The sequence below is a fragment of the Ovis aries genome, chromosome 8 (assembly GCF_016772045.2).
Source record: "Ovis aries strain OAR_USU_Benz2616 breed Rambouillet chromosome 8, ARS-UI_Ramb_v3.0, whole genome shotgun sequence".
In the NCBI taxonomy this organism is placed as follows: Eukaryota; Metazoa; Chordata; class Mammalia; order Artiodactyla; family Bovidae; genus Ovis; species Ovis aries.
The window spans coordinates 3,979,580-3,997,533 of record NC_056061.1 but is presented as its reverse complement, the minus strand read 5'-3'; the positions used below and the strand labels follow the sequence as shown (position 1 = coordinate 3,997,533).

The following is a 17,954-nucleotide window of genomic DNA, read 5'->3' as shown; positions in this document are numbered from 1 at the left end:
GTTTAGGATTGGAGAAGGGTCTGATTAGGCACTGATCAGAGCAAACACCCTCTTCCAACAACACAAGAGAAGACCCTACACATGGACATCATCAGATGGCCAAAACAAAAATCAGACTGATTATATTCTTTGCAGTCAAAGATGGAAAAGCTCTATACAGTCAGCAAAAACAAGACCAGGAGCTGACTGTGGCTCAGTTCATGAACTTCTTATTGCCAAATTCAGATTTAAATTGAAGAAAGTGAAGTCACTCAGTCATGTCTGACTCTTAGTAACCCCATGGACTGCAGCCTACCAGGCTCCTCTGTCCATGGGATTTTCCAGGCAAGAGTACTGGAGTGGGTTGCCATTGCCTTCTCCAGGGGATCTTCCCAAACCAGGAATGGAACCTGGGTCTCCCTCACTGCAGGCAGACGCTTTACCATCTGAGCCACCAGGGAAGCCAAAGTGGGGAAAATCACTAGACCATACAGGTATGCCCTAAATCAAATCCTTTATGATTATACAGTGGAAGTGAGAAATAGATTTAAGGGCCTAGATTTGATAGAGTGTCTGATGAACTATGGACAGAGGTTTGTGACATTGTACAGGAGACAGGGAGCAAGACCATCCCCAAGGAAAAGAAATGCAAAAAAGGAAAAATGGTTGTCTGAGGAGGCCTTACAAATAGCTGTGAAAAGAAGAGAAGTGAAAAGCAAAGGAGAAAAGGAAAGATATACCCATGTGTATGGAGAGTTCCCAAGAACAGGAAGGAGAGATAAGAAAGCCTTTCTCAGAGATCAATGCAAAGAAATAGAGGAAAAGAACAAAATGGGAAAGACTAGAGATCTCTTCAAGAAAATTAGAGATACCAAGGGAACATTTTATGCAAAGATGGGCTCAATAAAGGACAGAAATTGTATGGACCTAACAGAGAGGAAAGGTGGCAAGAATACACAGAAGAACTGTAAAAAAAAGATCTTCATGACCAAGATAATCAATACGGTGTGATCACTCACCTAGAGGCAGACATCCTGGAATGTGAAGTCAAGTGGGCCTTAGAAAGCAGCACTATGAACAAAACTAGTGGAGGTGAAGGAATTCCAGTTGAGCTTTTTCAAATCCTAAAAGATGATGCTGTGAAAGTGCTGCACTGAATATGCCAGCAAATCTGGAAAACTCAGCAGTGGCCACAGGACTGGAAAAAATCAGTTTTCATTCCAATCCCAAGGAAGGGCAATGCCAAAGAATGGTCAAACTACTGCACAATTGCACTCATCTCACATGCTAGTAAAGTAATGCTCAAAATTCTCCAAGCCAGGCTTCAGCAATACATGAACCGTGAACTTCCAGATATTCAAGCTAGATTTAGAAAAGGCAGAGGAATGAGAGATTAAATTGCCAACATCCACTGGATCATCAAAAAAGCAAAATAGAGTTCCAGAAAAACATCTATTTCTGCTTTATTGACTATGCCAAAGCCTTTGACTGTGTAGATCACAATAAACTATGGAAAATTCTGAAATAGATGGGAATACCAGACCACCTGACCTGCCTCCTGAGAAATCTGTATGCAGGTCAGGAAGCAACAGTTAGAACTGGACATGGAACAGCAGACTGGTTCCAAATAGGAAAAAGAGTATGTCAAGGCTATATACTGTCACCCTGCTTATTTAACTTCTATGCAGAGTACCTCATGAGAAACACTGGACTGGAAGAAGCACAAGCTGGAATCAAGATTGCCAGGAGAAATATCAATAACCTCAGATATGCAGATGACACCACCCTTATGGCAAAAAGTGAAGAAGAATTAAAGAGTCTTGAAAGTGAAAGAGGAGAGCGAAAAAGTTGGCTTCAAGCTCAACATTCAGAAAACGAAGATCATGGCATCCTGTCCCATCATTTCATGGGAAATAGATGGGGAAACAGTGGAAACAGTGTCAGACTTTACTTTTTTTGGGCTCCAAAGTCACTGCAGATGGTGATTGCAGCCATGAAATTAAAAGACGTTTACTCCTTGGAAGGAAAGTTATGACCAATGCAGACAGCATATTAAAATGCAGAGACATTACTTTGTCAACAAAGTTCCATCTAGTCAAGGCTATAGTTTTTCCAGTTGTCATGTATTTATGTGAGAGTTGGACTGTCAAGGAAGCTGAGCACTGAAAATTTGATGCTTTTGAACTGTGGTGTTGGAGAAGACTCTTGAGAGGCACTTGGACTACAAGGAGATCCAATCAGTCCATCCTAAAGGCTACCAGTCCTGAATATTCATTGGAAGGACTGATGCTGAAGCTGAAACTCCAATACTCTGGCCACCTGATGCGAAGAGCTGACTCATCTGAAAAGACCCTGATGCTGGGAAAGACTGAGGGCAGGAGGAGAAGGGGACGACAGAGGATGAGATGATTGGATGGCATCACTGACTCAATGGACATGAGTTTGGGTAAACTCCAGGAGTTGGTGATGAACAGGGAGGCCTGGTGTGCTATGGTTCATGGGGTCACAAAGAGTCGGACATGAGTGAGTGACTGAACTGAAGTGATTACAAAGGGTAAGCAAAAGAAAATTTCTTTTTGGCAATGAAACAAATTTGTGTCATGGTTACAGCAGTTGTTAGATAAATCTATTCATGTGATACAATTTCATTTCACCACATTCTAAAAAACAGCAAAAATGAGAGTATGTAGAAAATGCTGAACTGTACATGAAGTTTTTAGTTTAGTTAATAGTGTTATACCAATGTCGATATCTAACATTTAAAAATGTATTTTGGCCAACTAAGATGTTATCACAGGGGAAGATGGGTAAAACCTGTATGAAAATTCTCCTATTTTTGTAACTTATTATGAGTCAACTATCTTCAAAAAGAAAAGTTAGGGAAAAAAAAAAAAGAAATTTCCATTATTTCCAAAGTTAGGTCTTATGCCTAAAAACAACAAGGGTATCCTTCCCCTCAAGGGGTTCACAGTAAAGCAATGTTTACTTTTTAACTAGCATAGTAAACATGGGAGGGGAGGTAGGTTTGAGAGTGGGATTTTGGAAATGCTTGTAAAATCTAAATGTAAGTACAGGAAATAGTTGGATGGGAGTAAAATTCAGAAGAGAGCATGCATATACAGATGGGAGTCATCAGCATAGGATGAGAGTATCAGGAGAGCATATTTTATGAAAGATGACTTGGAAAGATACCCTCATAATATCTGGCCTGTCCCCTTCAACTGCACAGCCACACAAGCTTGAGGTGCTGTCTCTTCTCCTTCTATTAGTGTATTGGTGCTGTGGCAGAGGTCACAAACTAAAATGCCAAGAAATAACATAAATATGTGATTTGAGTGCAGCAGAAAGTTGATAGAGGACCAGAGGGCCACTGGAGAATGGTCAGAAGCCTGCCTGTTTAAAGTCTTTAAACTCAAATTTTGTTCAAACATGTTTCTACTAGCCAATCATAAAAAGACTGCAGTCAGATTCTGCCAAAAGCTGCTGATTCTGTAAGACATGTAGCTGACTGGCTTACTAATCTCTGATTAATTGATGATACACTCACTGGTTAATATGTTACCTGTCTAGGATGCTTATATTTCAGAAAAGTGTTTCATGAGATGCAATAATTTTAGCTCTTGGGAATTTCACATCAAGAAGCACTGTAAGATGGCATAGGAGAGTTCTTTAAGCAACCCTATCTAAATTGCAATGCAAAGAGAAAATAGTGTGAAAAGCCAGTCCTTATTTAAAAAATAAGCCCATATAACACAAAGTGATAGTGACCCTTGGAAATTCTGTTTATCGTCAGCTATTTTTTTTAGACATCTTTTTTTGGCTGACTTATTATTAATGCTGTGTAAGTACAGACATACCTTCTTCCTTGCACATGTTAATCTTTAAGACAGAGATTTCCATTTATCAATTCAGATAGCAAGCTAATCAACTAAAAAGAATTTGACACATGGAACATGAGTCAATCAATTTTACAATTATGATTGGAATCAGATACTTCACATTTTATGCTAATATTAGTGCTTCAGGTGACAGTAATTAGAAATAAATTATTTCTGCAAAAATTCATCTCAATGCACAGCAAATCAAGGGCTAGGAATAAGCTAATTTGTTTAAGGAAATCAGATTGTAGCAAATATCTAATGAGAAGCATAGTATTGTATAATATATTAAGAAAGATAAATGTGATGTAAGATGAAGTCTGACATAAGCATGGGTCTTCATAAAATCTCCTTACCCTGATTTACAAGCTCCTTTACCCTGTCTGAGATGGTTCATGTTTGCATTGCTAAGCATATCTGCTTTTTGTCATCTATTATGCTCTAGCTATGTGATTTTCTTTTTCTATTATTTTTAGACATCTTTTTATTGACTGACTTATTAGAAATGCTGTGTAAGTACAGGCACACATTCTTCCTTGCACATGTTAATTTTTAAGACAGAGATTTCCATTTATCAATTCAGATGGCAAGCTAATCAACTAAAAAGAATTAATATTCTTTTTGGTAAAACTTAATGGCAAAAGCATTTAAGCTTTAGAGCCTTTACATCAGCTGCTTCCTTGGCCTGGGATCCTCATTCCCCAGATACTTGAACTTTTAACTCCTTTCTTGTCATTCAGATTGTTAATATTATTAAGATATTACTGACTCAACGAGTTCTGTCTAGAACAATTAATTTAAAGTAGTTACCTGATAGCTCTCTATAACATTGTTTTCTTTTAATTATCTGCATGCACTGATCACTGGCGGATATTTTAAAACTTATTCATTTGTGGTTTTTCTTCCGTTTGAATCCATCCTTACACTTTACGAGTGCTGGCATATAATACAAGCTCTATGTAGCAGGCTCAATGGTGTCTTCAAAAGAGACAAGTTCTAATCTCCAGAACCTGTCAATATGACTTTATACAGCAAAAGACATGAGAAGTTAAGGATGCTGACAGGAGGAGTTTACCTTAATCTATCTGGGTTACCCTAACCACACACCGAGAAGAAGATGATATGAAGGCAGAGGCAGGAACTGGAAAGAAATCATGAGCCAAGGAATGCCAAGGCAAGTCTGAAGCCACTAGAATCTAGAAGAGGACAAGAATTGTTTCCTAGACCCTTCAACAGCAGCACTGCCTTGATGCAAACTTGAATTCAGACTTCTGGCCTCCAGAACTCAAGTTCAGTTCAGTTCAGCTCAGTTCAGTTGCTCAGTATATAGATATGTGTGTGTGTGTGTGTGTGTGTGTGTGTGTGTTTACTGAGCAAAGGAAATACTACTTCCCCCCAACTAATATAATTAATGAAGAAATATTAAGCTGTACTTTATATATTTCTATAAAAATAAAGGCATATCATTATAGAAGTAGCAAAAATAAGAATTGTCCAGTATCAGAGATGGAAAGAAGGTAACTTATTTAATCTCAGACTTCCTCTGAACCACACACAATCTCCAAAAATATGAAAGCATAAAACTCATTGAATTTAGAAAATAAAAAAAAATACAGCATAAATGAACCCTTACTGGAATATTATATTTGAGGGTGAAGTCCAACTAATCAAGAGATTAATGATAATAATACAAATGTTAGGAATGTAAAATAATAAATGTTTTGGTATAAGAAATGCTTTCTAACTATGCCTGAATCAACAAAATAAAGATTGATTTCAATAACATTACAATGGATTTCTGATTAGTCAATCACAAGATAAATTACTTTCTGTGAAAATTATTTGCAGTCTTATCACAAACAAGACCAAATATTTCAGATCTGTAAAGATTTTACAAGTGTTGATAAGGATAAAATCAATAACCTCATAAACAAATGGGCAAATTATGTGACTAGGCAGCACACGAAAATGCAGAAACAACTTATCCATTCACATAATTAAAGATGTCCAACCTTGTTAGAAACAGAGATGGACAGTAAAATTGCACTGAAATATCATTTTCCCCATTAGTGAGGTGAAAATCCAAAAATTTGATAATGCTCCCTATTTGTAATATTTTGGATATCAGGAACTTTTGTACATTGCTGTCTCAGGAAAATTTGTGCACACTCCAAGGCAGAAAATTTATAAGAAAATTTATCAGAAAAAAATAAGAAATAAATAAATTAATAATCTTTGCACACTAAATTCAGTTTGAGGAATTTATTTTACAGGTGTACTCCCAGAGAAAAAAAAGTAAATATTGCCGTATTGTTTGGAAAAATAAGGACTTCCCTGGTGGCTCAGATGGTAAAGCGTCTGTCAACAATGTGGGAGACCTGGGTTTGATCCCTGGGTCAGGAAAATCTGCTGGAGAAGGAAATGGCAATCCACTCCAGTACTATTGCCTAGAAAATCCCATGGACAGAGGAGCCTGGTAGGCTACAGTCCACGGGGTCACAAAGAAAAATATTTTAAACTTCCTAAGTGTCCATTAATAGGGAACTGTTTAAAAGAGTTAAGACACATCAATATAATAGAAAACTGTGCAGAGAAATTGATGACTCTGCAGTAGTGACATGTTGTGAAATAATAGACATATATTCCCACATATATTGTGAAATGATAAACATAAGATGAAATAAAAGTGAGTATAATGCATTATCTTTGACATTTTAAGTACAATATATAGTGACTTGGACCTCTTTGTTTTATTTGTAACTCTCTGGGCTTCTTAAAACTGGGTGTCTATTTCCTTTCCCAAGTTAAGGAAGTTTTCAGCCGCTACTCCTTCAAATGAGTTATCTGCCTCTTTATTTCTTACTGATTCTTCTAGGACCCCTAGAATATGAAAGTGTGTATGCTGGATGTTTTCCCAGAAATAACTTTAAAAAGATCATCATTTTAATTCTGTTTCTTTTCTTGCTAAGGAAACAAACAAAAGCTAAGATTATTTGCATTACTCTGTCTTCCATTTCACAGATCCATTCTTGTGTATCATCTAATCCACTGTTGATTCCTTCTAATATATTTTTAACTTTAGTTCATGTATCTTTCAGGTCTGTTTCATTCTTTATATTTTCTGGTGGCGGTTTAGTCACTAAGTCATGTCCGACTCTTGTGACCTTATGGACTGTAGACTGCCAAGCTCCTCTGTCCATGGGATTCTCTAGGCAAGAATACTAGAGTGGGTTGCCATATCCTGCTCCAGGGGTCTTCCCAGGCCAGAGATAAAACCTGCATCTCTTATACCTCCTGCATTGGCAGTCTGGCCCCATGAAGTGACAGGACCAGATGCCATGATCTTCTTTTTCTGAATGTTCAGCTTTAAGCCAACTTTTTCACTCTCCTCTTTCACTTTCATCAAGAGGCTCTTTAGCTCCTCTTCACTTTCTGCCATAAGGGTGGTGTCATAGGCATATCTGAGGTTTCTGATATTTCTCCTGACAATCTTGATTCCAGCTTGTGCTACATCCAGTCCAGTGTTTCACATGATATACTCTGCATATTAGTTAAAAAGCAGGATGACAAAATACAGCCTTGTCATACTCCTTTCCCAATTTGGAACCAGTCTGTTGTTCCATGTCCAGTTCTAACTGTTGCTTCTTGACCTGCATACAGAATTCTCAGAAGGCAGGTCAGGTGGTCTGGTATTTCCACTTCTTTAAGAATTTTCCACAGTTTGTTGTGATCCACACAGTAAAAGGCTTTAGCATAGCCAATGAAGCAGAATTTGATGTTTCTCTGGAATTCCCTTGCTTATTCTATGAACCAACAGATGTCAGCACCTTGATCTCTGGTTCCTCTGCCTTTTCTAAATCCAGCCTGAATATATGGAAGTTCTCAGTTCACATACTTTTGAAGCCTAGCCTGAAGGATTTTGAGCATTACTTTGCTAGCATGTGAAATGAGTGTAATTATGTGGTATTGAACCTTCTTTGAGATTGCCTTTCTTTGGGATTTGAATGAAAACTGACCTTTTCCAGTCCTGTGCCAACTGTTGAGTTTTCTAAATTTGCTGGCATATTGTGGCACTTTCACAGCATCATCTTTTAGGACTTGAAATAGCTTGTTTTGAATTCCATCACCTTCACTAGCTTTGTTTACTGTGATGCTTCCTAAGGACCACTTGACTTCATACTCCAGGATGTCTGGCTCTAGCTGAATGATCACACGACCGTGCTTATCTGGATCATTAAGGCCTTTTTTGTATTGTTCTTCTGTGTATTTTTGCCACTGCTTCTTAATATCTTCTGCTTCTGTTAGGTCCATACTGTCTCTGTCCTTTATTGCGCCCATGTTCACATGAAATGTACCCCTGGTATCTGATTTTCTTGAAGAGGTGTCTTATCTGTCCCATTGTACTGTTTTTCTCTATTTCTTTGCATTGTTCACATAGGAAAGCTTTCTCTTTTTTTTTTTTTTTTCATTTTCATAGGTAATTCTATTTGGTTTTTAGAAAAATATATACAATAAATGGAACCTCAGTTTTCTTAAATAGTTTTAAATTAAAAGTATGCAAGTGAGAGGACAAGTGTTATTTCCACAGTCAGGACATCAACACTGTTTAACACAAAGTGGCAGATAGGCATTTCTGCAGCAAGTCACAAACGTGTACAGGAATGGTAGGAAGTGAGTAGGAGCAGCTTGAGACCAGCGGGCTAACCAGCTCAGACAACACAGTGGGGGTGAGGCTTCTATCTTGCCCCTTTAGTGTGAATTTAAGAAAAGAATGATTTGCCTATCCTAGCCACTACAGCTTTTGAGTACAAACATCTGAATGTGGGGAGAAGGCCCTCCAGGGCTCTGCTAACAAGCTAACTGGGCCAGCCAGAGCCTGCCCTTTCCATTTGGTATTCAGCCGGACTGAGATGTATTAGGATTATCCGTCAGTCACAGTTCCACTGGTAGCAGATGTAACGAACTCAAAGGCTTGGAGTATTTGTAATGCCATTTGCTTTGGATGGGACCCCTGCTTTCTCCTGAACATTCTTCACGAATTCACAGTATCCAAGTGTTTGTGAAAGACCTTTCCATGTGGCAGCCGTCTGACTTCCACATAGTTTTGAGACGTTAAGCAGTAAGGCAGCAGGAATTGTATTAGCTTTGTTTCAACTCTGCCATTTCCCCTATATAATATATGCTAGATTATATATAGTATATACCACAGTTACTCCAGGACTATTTCTGCAGGGACACAGATCCTCCCTCCACTGGTTCTGGGGCTTTTCAAGGAACTGCAACCTAATCATCGTGCCAGCCAGAGGCCAGTCTGTCATGGGATTTCCTGAGGAGCTTAAACAAACTGGACTATACAACTGCCACCAGGAACCACCTTCCTTCCTCACTCTATGCATTTGCTAATACCTAAGCAAAGCAATGAGGCCAACGTCAGGAGCAACATCAGGCTTTGGGGTCGACACACACTTGTGTGAGTGGGAGAGAGAGGTAACAGGAAACAGGCCAGGTAGCCGTGGAGCTGGTGGTTCACTTAGGAATGAGAGGAGTGAGATCGGTATTTGGTTCTGTTCATCTATTTCCTGTTTAGTTTTCTTGATGCGACTAAAGATCTCCTTAAAAAGCGCTTTGTATTCTGGCGGCGTCGAGGTAGTGGGGGAGCTGATGGGCTCTGAGGTGACAGAGGCTGGGTCCCAGCTCAGGGTGTTGGGCTTGGGCTGGGCGTTCAGGGCAGCCAGGTCCTTGGCCGGAGCCCGGGAGGTCTGCACAGTCTTGTGGGACAGGCTGTCCTCCTCCTGCTGGCACTTCTTCAGCAGCTCCTGGTACTTCACCTTCAGGGCGCTGTACTGTGTGTCCACCTCATGCAGAAGGGAGATGCTTCTCTGTTTCACTGCCTGGGCCCAGCGGATGCAGGTCTCCTCGTGGCCCCTCATGATGTTGCTGCCCGCCAAGCTGCTCAGCACCGTCTCGCTGCTGCTACGCTTGAGGGGCTTCCTGTGCACTTCAGGCAGGGTCAGGAGCATCTCGTCCAGCAAGCGCTGGCCAGGCTTTTTGAAAGGGACAAACAGAGGGTCTGGCACCAGCTTCTCCACCCCGTTCACAAAAGGATGCTCCGCCTGCAACATCTGCCACATCTCGGCCATCTCCGCCTCCAGCTGCAGCGCGCAGGCTAGGCGTCCGTGGCCCCCAGCTGCTGCTCCAGCTCGCTGTTCTTCAGCACCAGCCCGTATTCCTCCTCCATGGTCACCCGCTTCTGCCGCTCCAGGCTCAGCTGGGCCTGCAGCATTGTCACTGTTTTCTTCAAATGCTCATTTTCTTCCTCATCGGGGCTTTGCTGACTCGGTAAGGAAGTGATCTTCTCGGCAAACACATGATCATACACGAAGTGCTGGCGGAGGTCATACAGCTCTTTCAAAGACGAGAAGCTGGGGGCCGATTTCTCCTGGTCATGCTGTTAGGGACCAAACGACAGGCTCTAGGACCTGAGTCATGTTTACCAGAAAGAGACAGGATATGCGCTCATCCTGCCTGGCCAATCATGTAATGCCAGCTATTCCTGTAACTGAGACAAAGAATTGCCTGTATATAAGCCGCCATACTCCTTTGTTCGGGGCTCTTGTCGGATTCCCTTGTCTGGGATGAGACTTGAGCCCTAGCGCGCTAGAGATAAACTCCCTTCTTGTTTTTGCATTACTGTGGTGGACTTGCTCTCTCGGTCGGTTCGGAGATACGGGCTCGGAATATAACATCTGGGGGCTCGTCCGGGATCTCCGTCCTGCCGGGGAGGACAACTCTCCTGGTAGAAGGGAGTAACCTCATTAGGAGATAAGAGCTCTGAGCACCGGTGCTAACATTGCAGAAGCCCAGATTAAGTCCGAGGCCTGGTATCGTACTGGGGAGGCATCTGGCTGTAAAGTGCAGAGGCAAGTCAGCGTAAGGCCGGGGCCTAGTTTTGTGCTGGGGAGGCAGCTGGCTCTGGTTACTGGATTAAGTCAGCATAAGGCCGGGGCCCAATTTCGTGCTGGGGAGGCGGCTGGCTCTGTGAACATCCTGCAGGTAAGATTGGATGCATTGTCGGTGGCCACCTTGTGTTTGTTATCTGTTTGTCCATTTGTGGTGTCAGTGTTGCTCTTTGTGTGCTCTGTTGGCTCCCAGTGTACTTTTCTGTGATCATGGGACAAACAACTTCTACTCCTTTATCTCTTATGATTAACCACTTCTCTGATTTCAAGTCCAGAGCACAGAATCTATCATTGCTGGTGAAAAAAAGCAAGTTAGTAACTTTTTGTTCTGCCGAATGGCCTGCTATTGATGTCAGCTGGCCACAAAAAGGCACCTTTGGCCTGCTTACTATTTAAGCGGTCAGAGAGAAGGTGCTCACCCCCTACCCTTCAGGACACCCAGCCAGACCAAAATCCATACATTTTGGTCTGACAGGACCTGGTGGAAAACCCCTGGCCTGGCTAAAACCTTTTGTTTTTCAGCCCCTCAATTCCCTTCCCTCTTCCCTGACCTTGCTTCCACAGGTTCCACAGGTTTCATAGGGAAAAGCCAAAAAAAAAAAAAAAAACACAAGCCTTCAGCTCCTCCCAGAAAAAGGGGCCCAGCCTAGGGAACTTGGGAAAAGGCAGAAAAAAAAAAAAAAAAGGCTGGCATAGCGGAAGAAGACCCGGAGGTTCCCTCCTCCACCGTTCATGCGTTTCTGGTCTGGGCGGGGCCAGCCAGAGAGGGTGGAGAATGGACATATCAGTATTGGCCCTTCTCCACTAGTGATTTGTACAATTGAAAAACCCAGACTCCCTCCTTCTCTGAAAAACTGCAGGGTCTTATTGATCTTTTAGCGTCTATCCTGTTTACTCACAATCCCACTCGAGATGATTGTCAGCAACTGTTACAGGTACTTTTTACTACAGAGGAGCGCAAATGGATCCTGTCAGAAGCCCGGAAAAATTGTGCCAGGGATATATGGGAGGCCCACAATACAGCCTAACCTCATTGAGGAGGGGTTCCCCTCTGTGCAACCCAACTGGGACTTCGAACACACTAAAGGTAAGGAGCGTCTCTGAGTGTACCGTCAGACTCTCATGGCTGGCCTTAGAGCGGCCGCCAAGAAGCCAACTAATTTGGCCAAAATAAATTCAGTGAGGCAGGAACCAAATGAGAGCCCAGCAGCCTTCCTTAAAAAGATAATGAAAGCTTTTAGACAGTATACCCCTATGGACCCACAGGCAGATGAGTCATGAGCGGCAGTTATGTTAGCATTTGTAAATCAAGCAGCCCCCGATATTAGAAAAAAGTTACAAAAGATAGAGAGGTTAAATAAACAATCCTTGCAAGATTTAGTGAGGGCAGCCGAGAGAGTTTTTAATCATAGAGAGACCCCAAAAGAGAGAGAGGACCGCATTAGAAGAGAAAGAAAAAAATTTAGAGCTGAAGAAAACCGTAAAAATCAAAAAGAGCTGGCCCAGATTTTTTTGCTGGGGTTAAAAACAAAAACAAGTTCCAAAAAGGGAAAAAATTGGACTCAAAAACTGAAAAAAAATGACAAGGCATAAGCTTAAAAAAAAAACCAATGTCCGTTTTGTAAAGAGTTTGGACATTGGAAAGATAAATGCCCCAAGAAAAATCTAAAAGAGGGGCCCAAGAACCCCAAAAATGAGACTCCCTCTCCAGACAGTCATATCCTCTACGTGGGTGAGGATAGCGACTAGGGGGATGAGGGCTCGAAGCCCCTCCCCAAGTCCTGGGTAACTATAAATGTGGAGGGGAAACCGGTTGGCTTCATGGTGGACATGGGAGCCCAATACTCAGTCTTAGACCAAAAAGATGGACCCATGTCTGAAAAAGTAGCTGGGTGCAAGGAGCAACCGGGACTAAATGATATGGATGGACTAAAAAACGGTATGTGAACTTGGGGGCCCACCAGGTAACCCATTCTTTTCTGCTGATACCTGAGTGTCCAGCACCCTTGTTGGGAAGATATTTACTGTCTAAAGTAAATGCCCAAATTCATTTCAACCACGGAAAAGTGTCGGTTTTAGATGGGACCGGGCATCCTCTTTAGGTCCTGTGTCTGGCATTAAAAGATGAATACAGACTCTACTTGCCAGAGGCCCCAGCGACAATAAGCCCCGAAGTACAACCATGGGTTCAAAGATACCCTCAGGCCTGGGCTAAAACAGGAGAAATGGGACTGGCCAAACAGAGGCCCCCTATCATTGTGGAACTAAAAGCCAGTGCTTCCCCGGTAAGGGTACGACAGTATCCCATGAGTCAAGAGGCTCGAAAAGGAATTACTCCTCATATACAACGCCTCATAGACTCTGGGGTCCTGAAAAGGTGCCGGTCCCCATGGAACACTCCCCTGTTGCCTGTAAAAAAGCCTGGAGGAACTGATTTTAGACCGGTTCAAGATCTATGAGAAGTCAACAAACGGGTGAATGATATTCATCCTATGGTTCCTAACCCTTATACATTGCTAAGCAACTTGCCTCCAAACTACATTTGGTACACTGTTTTAGATTTAAAAGATGCCTTTTTCAGTTTGCCTCTTGCCCCCGCAAGCCAAGAGATCTTTGCCTTCGAATGGCAGGAAGACAGTAGTCAGACCCCTGTGCAGCTGACACGGACTCGCTTACCACAGGGTTTCAAAAACTCGCCCACGTTATTTAATGAGGCCCTGGACGAAGACCTCCATGAGTATCAGGTTGAACACCCTACCATTGTTTTATTACAATATGTTGATGACCTTATGCTGGCAGCAGCTACAGAAAAAGAGTGCCAAGAGGCAACAGGTGACCTTCTCCAAACCTTGGGGATTTTAGGTTACAGGGCCAGTGCCAAAAAGGCCCAGATTGCCAAGCAAGAGGTTACATACCTCGGTTATAAGATAAAACAGGGCCAGAGGTGGCTAACACAGGCTATAAAAAAACCATCCTCCAGATCCCTGAGCCGGCTAACCCTAGACAAGTGAAAAAAATTTCTGGAAACTGTGAGATATTGCCGGTTATGGATCTTGGGGTTTGCAGAAAAGGCCAGGCCCCTATATAAAAGGACCAAAAAAAACAAGGACTGAAAATGGACTGAGCCAATGAAAGAGGCCTTCCAAGAGCTCAGGTGAGCCTTGCTAAAAGCTCCTGCCCTTGCCCTCCCTGATCCATCTAAGCCTTTCCAATTATTTGTAGATGAAAAGTGGGGGATAAAAAAGGGGTACTAACACAGAGATGGGGACCATGGAAGCAACCTGTAGCTTACCTTTCCAAGAGACTGGACCCAGTGGCAGCCAGATGGCCACCTTGCCTCCGTATCATCACGGCCACTGCGCTCTTAGTCCACGATGCTGATAAACTGACTTATGGACAGAGACTCTTGGTCTACACTCCTCATGCCATAGAGAGAGTTTTAAAGCAACCCCCAGGTAAATGGATTTCTAATGCCCGCTTGACGCACTACCAGGCCTTGCTACTTGACACCCCAAAGATTCATTTCCAAATGCCATGCACTCTAAATCCGGCCACTCTTTTGCCCAATCCAGAAAAAAAAATAGCCCCCTCCATAATTGTGATAAAATACTGGCCGGGGTAACAGCAATGCGAAAAGACTTAACCGATACTCCACTAGATAACAGTGAGCTAAAATAGTTCACAGATGGCAGCAGTTATATAAAAGATGGACAGAGACGGGCGGGAGTCGCAGTAGTAGATGACTCTGGACAGACGATATGGGCAGAGGCCCTTCCCCCGGATACCTCAGCACAAAAGGCAGAGTTAATTGCCCTGATTCAAGCATTAGAGAGAGCCAAAGAAAAAAAAAAATAACTGTTCTCACTGACAGTCTCTATGCTTTTGGCACGGAACACATCCAGGGCCCAATATATTGGGAACGGGGGTTTTTAACAGCTGAAGGAAAAAAATTAAAAACTTGCCTGAAATCTGTAGACTTTTAGAGGCTGTACAGATGCCTCGGGCTGTGTCAATAGTACACGTACCTGGACATCAGAAGGGTGACAGCCCCACGGCACGAGGGAATCGTGCCACAGACCTGGCAGCTCAAAAAGTAGCTGATGAAGATTTCATCACCCCTGTGCTGGCGATCGGACTTCCACCTCCAGGTATGGGAACTCTGCCCCCAACCCCTGAGTGTCCATCCACAGACTTTGCTTGGATCCAAAAGCACACCAACCTTCAAACAGATAAAGATAGATGGTACTGAGACTCAGACGGCTACTTGATACTCCCTGCGCAGTTGGGACGGCAACTATGTAAACATTTGCACTTGTCTACTCATCTGGGAAAAAAGAAGACTCTGATGCTCTTTCAAACTGCGCACCTGCGATTTCCCTGGCACCAGACAACTGTAAAGAACATAGTGCATGCTTGTAAGGGGTGTCAACAGATGAGGCCAGGAAAAGGACAACATGCAGGACTGAGGTATCAGGGAAAAGGACCAGGGCAACATTGGGAAATAGATTTCACCGAGGTAAGGCCAGGCAAGTATGGTTACCGGTACTTGTTAGTATTGGTAGATACCTTCTCAGGGTGGGTAAAAGCTTTTCCTACAAAGGGAAAAACTGCGATGATAGTGGCAAAAAAAAAAAAAAAAGATTTTAAAAAATATAGTTCCCAGGTTTGGCCTGCCAGTGACCATCGGCTCTGATAATGGACCTGCTTTTGTGAGTCAAATAGTTCAGAGCCTTGCCCTAGCCCTGGGGACTAAATAAAAGTTACATTGTAAATACAGTCCACAGAGCTCAGGGCAAGTAAAAAAAATTAATCAGACTCCAAAAAAAAAAAAAAGAACCTTTAACTAAATTGGCTATAGAGACTGGCGGGGACTGGGTGACCCTCCTTCCCTTCGCCCTCTTCCGTGTGCGTAATACTCCTTATCAACTTAATCTGACCCCATTTGAGATTCTGTATGGGAGACCTCCCCCTGTATGTCCAATATTAAAAAAAAAAAAAGACTACCCCCTCCCATGTTGGGGCAATTCCAAGAGGCCTTGATGGCCTTAAGCAAGGTGCACTCTTGTGTCTGAAAACTGCTCCGGAAAATACATGTGGGTCAAAATAAGGGAACTATTCCCTCACATGACATTGACCCCGGAGACTGGGTATGAGTCAAAAGGCACCAAACCAAGGCACTAAAACCCAAATGGAAGGGTCCTTATGTTGTTCTTCTTACCACCCCAACTGCCCTAAAGGTTGACGGTATCAGGCCTTGGGTGCATTGCAACCATGTACGCCCAGCTGCTTCAGCAGAGCAAGAAGACGCTAAAAAAAAAAAAAAAAAAAAAATAGGAAGCATCTCTGTACCCATCCAACCCCTTGAGGCTAAAGCTTCGAAGGCGCCAACAGGACCAGGACAGCTCGGCTGGGCCGCCTTGTGGATGACCCAGTTACTTTGCTCCGGAGCTGCCAGCGTGAACCCGCATCAACCTGTCAAAATCACCTGGAAGCTGCAAAATAGACTAACACGTGAGATGCTTAACTCCACCACCGCAATACATCCACCAAATACTTGGTGGCCAGACTTATACTTTGACCTTAAGCCAGTGGTAAATGTACCCTGAAAGAGGGACAAGCTCTCAAATCATGCCTTCTGGGCATGTCCAGGTGCGCCCAGGCATAACTAAAAGATCTGTGGAGAGATACAAAAAAGACTCTGTGCTGCCCTAGGAGAAGAGTGTTGTTTTTATGCTGATCACACAGAAATAGCTAAAATATCTATGGCCAAAGTAAGAGAGGGACTAGCCCAACGTAAACGAGAACGTGAGGCTCAACAAAGATGGGTTGAGTCTTGGTTTCAACAATCCCCTTGGTTGACCACCCTAATCGCCACCTTGCTGGGACCCCTGCTAATACTTCTACTGATGCTTACCTTTGTGTATTATCAATAGACTTGTAGCCTTTGTGAAAAAACGCATAAATACCGTACAGCTGTTTGTGCTTCGGCAACAATATCAAACTGTGTCTCAGGACCGAGAGGAAGATTCCTCTATATGATCTAAGGACGGGGGGAATGTTAGGGACCAAACGACGGGCTCTAGGACCTGAGTCATGTTTACCAGAAAGAGACAGGATATGCGCTCATTCTGCCTGGCCAATCATGTAATGCCAGCTATTCCTGTAACTGAGACAAAGAACTGCCTGTATATAAGCCACCATACTCCTTTGTTCGGGGCTCCTGTCGGATTCCCTTGTGTGGGATGAGACTTGAGCCCTAGCGCGCTAGAGATAAACTCCCTTCTTGTTTTTGCATTACTGTGGTGGACTTGCTGTCTTGGTGGGTTCGGAGATACGGGCTCGGAGTATAACACCTGCCTCCCCTGGCTCCTTCTCCTTTGGCTGGATGATTTCAGCTCCTCCACTTGGCTCTGGAGGTGATCAATGTTCATTTGCAAGCATTCAATTGTTTCAGTCAGACTCAGAATCTTTTGCTGTGAGGCCTTGCTGTCAGCAACGAGCTTTTGATTTGTTTCTGCCAGTTCCCTCGCTGTGACGTCTAATTGTTCATAAACCTTTGCGTGCTGTTCATTCATCTGCCACAGAAGCTCCACCTGCTTGGTCAGATACTCAGTTTCCTGTAACTGCTCCTGATTGGTTGTGTACATCTGCTGAAGAGAATCCTCCAACTCTGTTTCCATCCAGTAATGTCTACCCAAGCTCAGCAGCAAGTTGGAGATCTTGCTGGAGGTCCTGGTGGTCGTACCACGATTTGTCCTCCATCTCAAACTCCTCCACCAGGTTTTCCACCAGCATCTCGGCCAGCTCTTCTGTGGGCAACGGTCCCCGCTGCCGCCGGTCTGCCTCAGCCGCTGCCCCGGGCTCTCCCCCGGCCCCTCTGCCCTCAGCCAGAGCCGCCCTTGGGCGGGACGCGCCGCTGCCCAGGCTCCACCGCGATGCCTGACCACAGCCGCCCACAGCCGCCCACAGCCGCCGCCGGCGCTGCCTTGGGGCGGCCCGCAGCGCACGCCGGGGGACTGGCTTCCCTCGCGCCACCCCAACGGCTGGCGCCTCGGTGCGAGCTCCTGAATCGGCTCTCCGAGGCGGCTTCTCAAGCCTCAGCCGGGCCCAACGTGGCCAAGAAAGCTTTCTTATCTCT

At 43.6% G+C, this 17,954-nt stretch overlaps 1 pseudogene; it reads right to left on the bottom strand.

The window, feature by feature from the left end:
* Positions 1-9,103: 9,103 nt before the first annotated feature.
* Positions 9,104-17,611, bottom strand: LOC101111104 (cerebellar degeneration-related protein 2-like; annotated as a pseudogene).
* Positions 17,612-17,954: the final 343 nt, after the last annotated feature.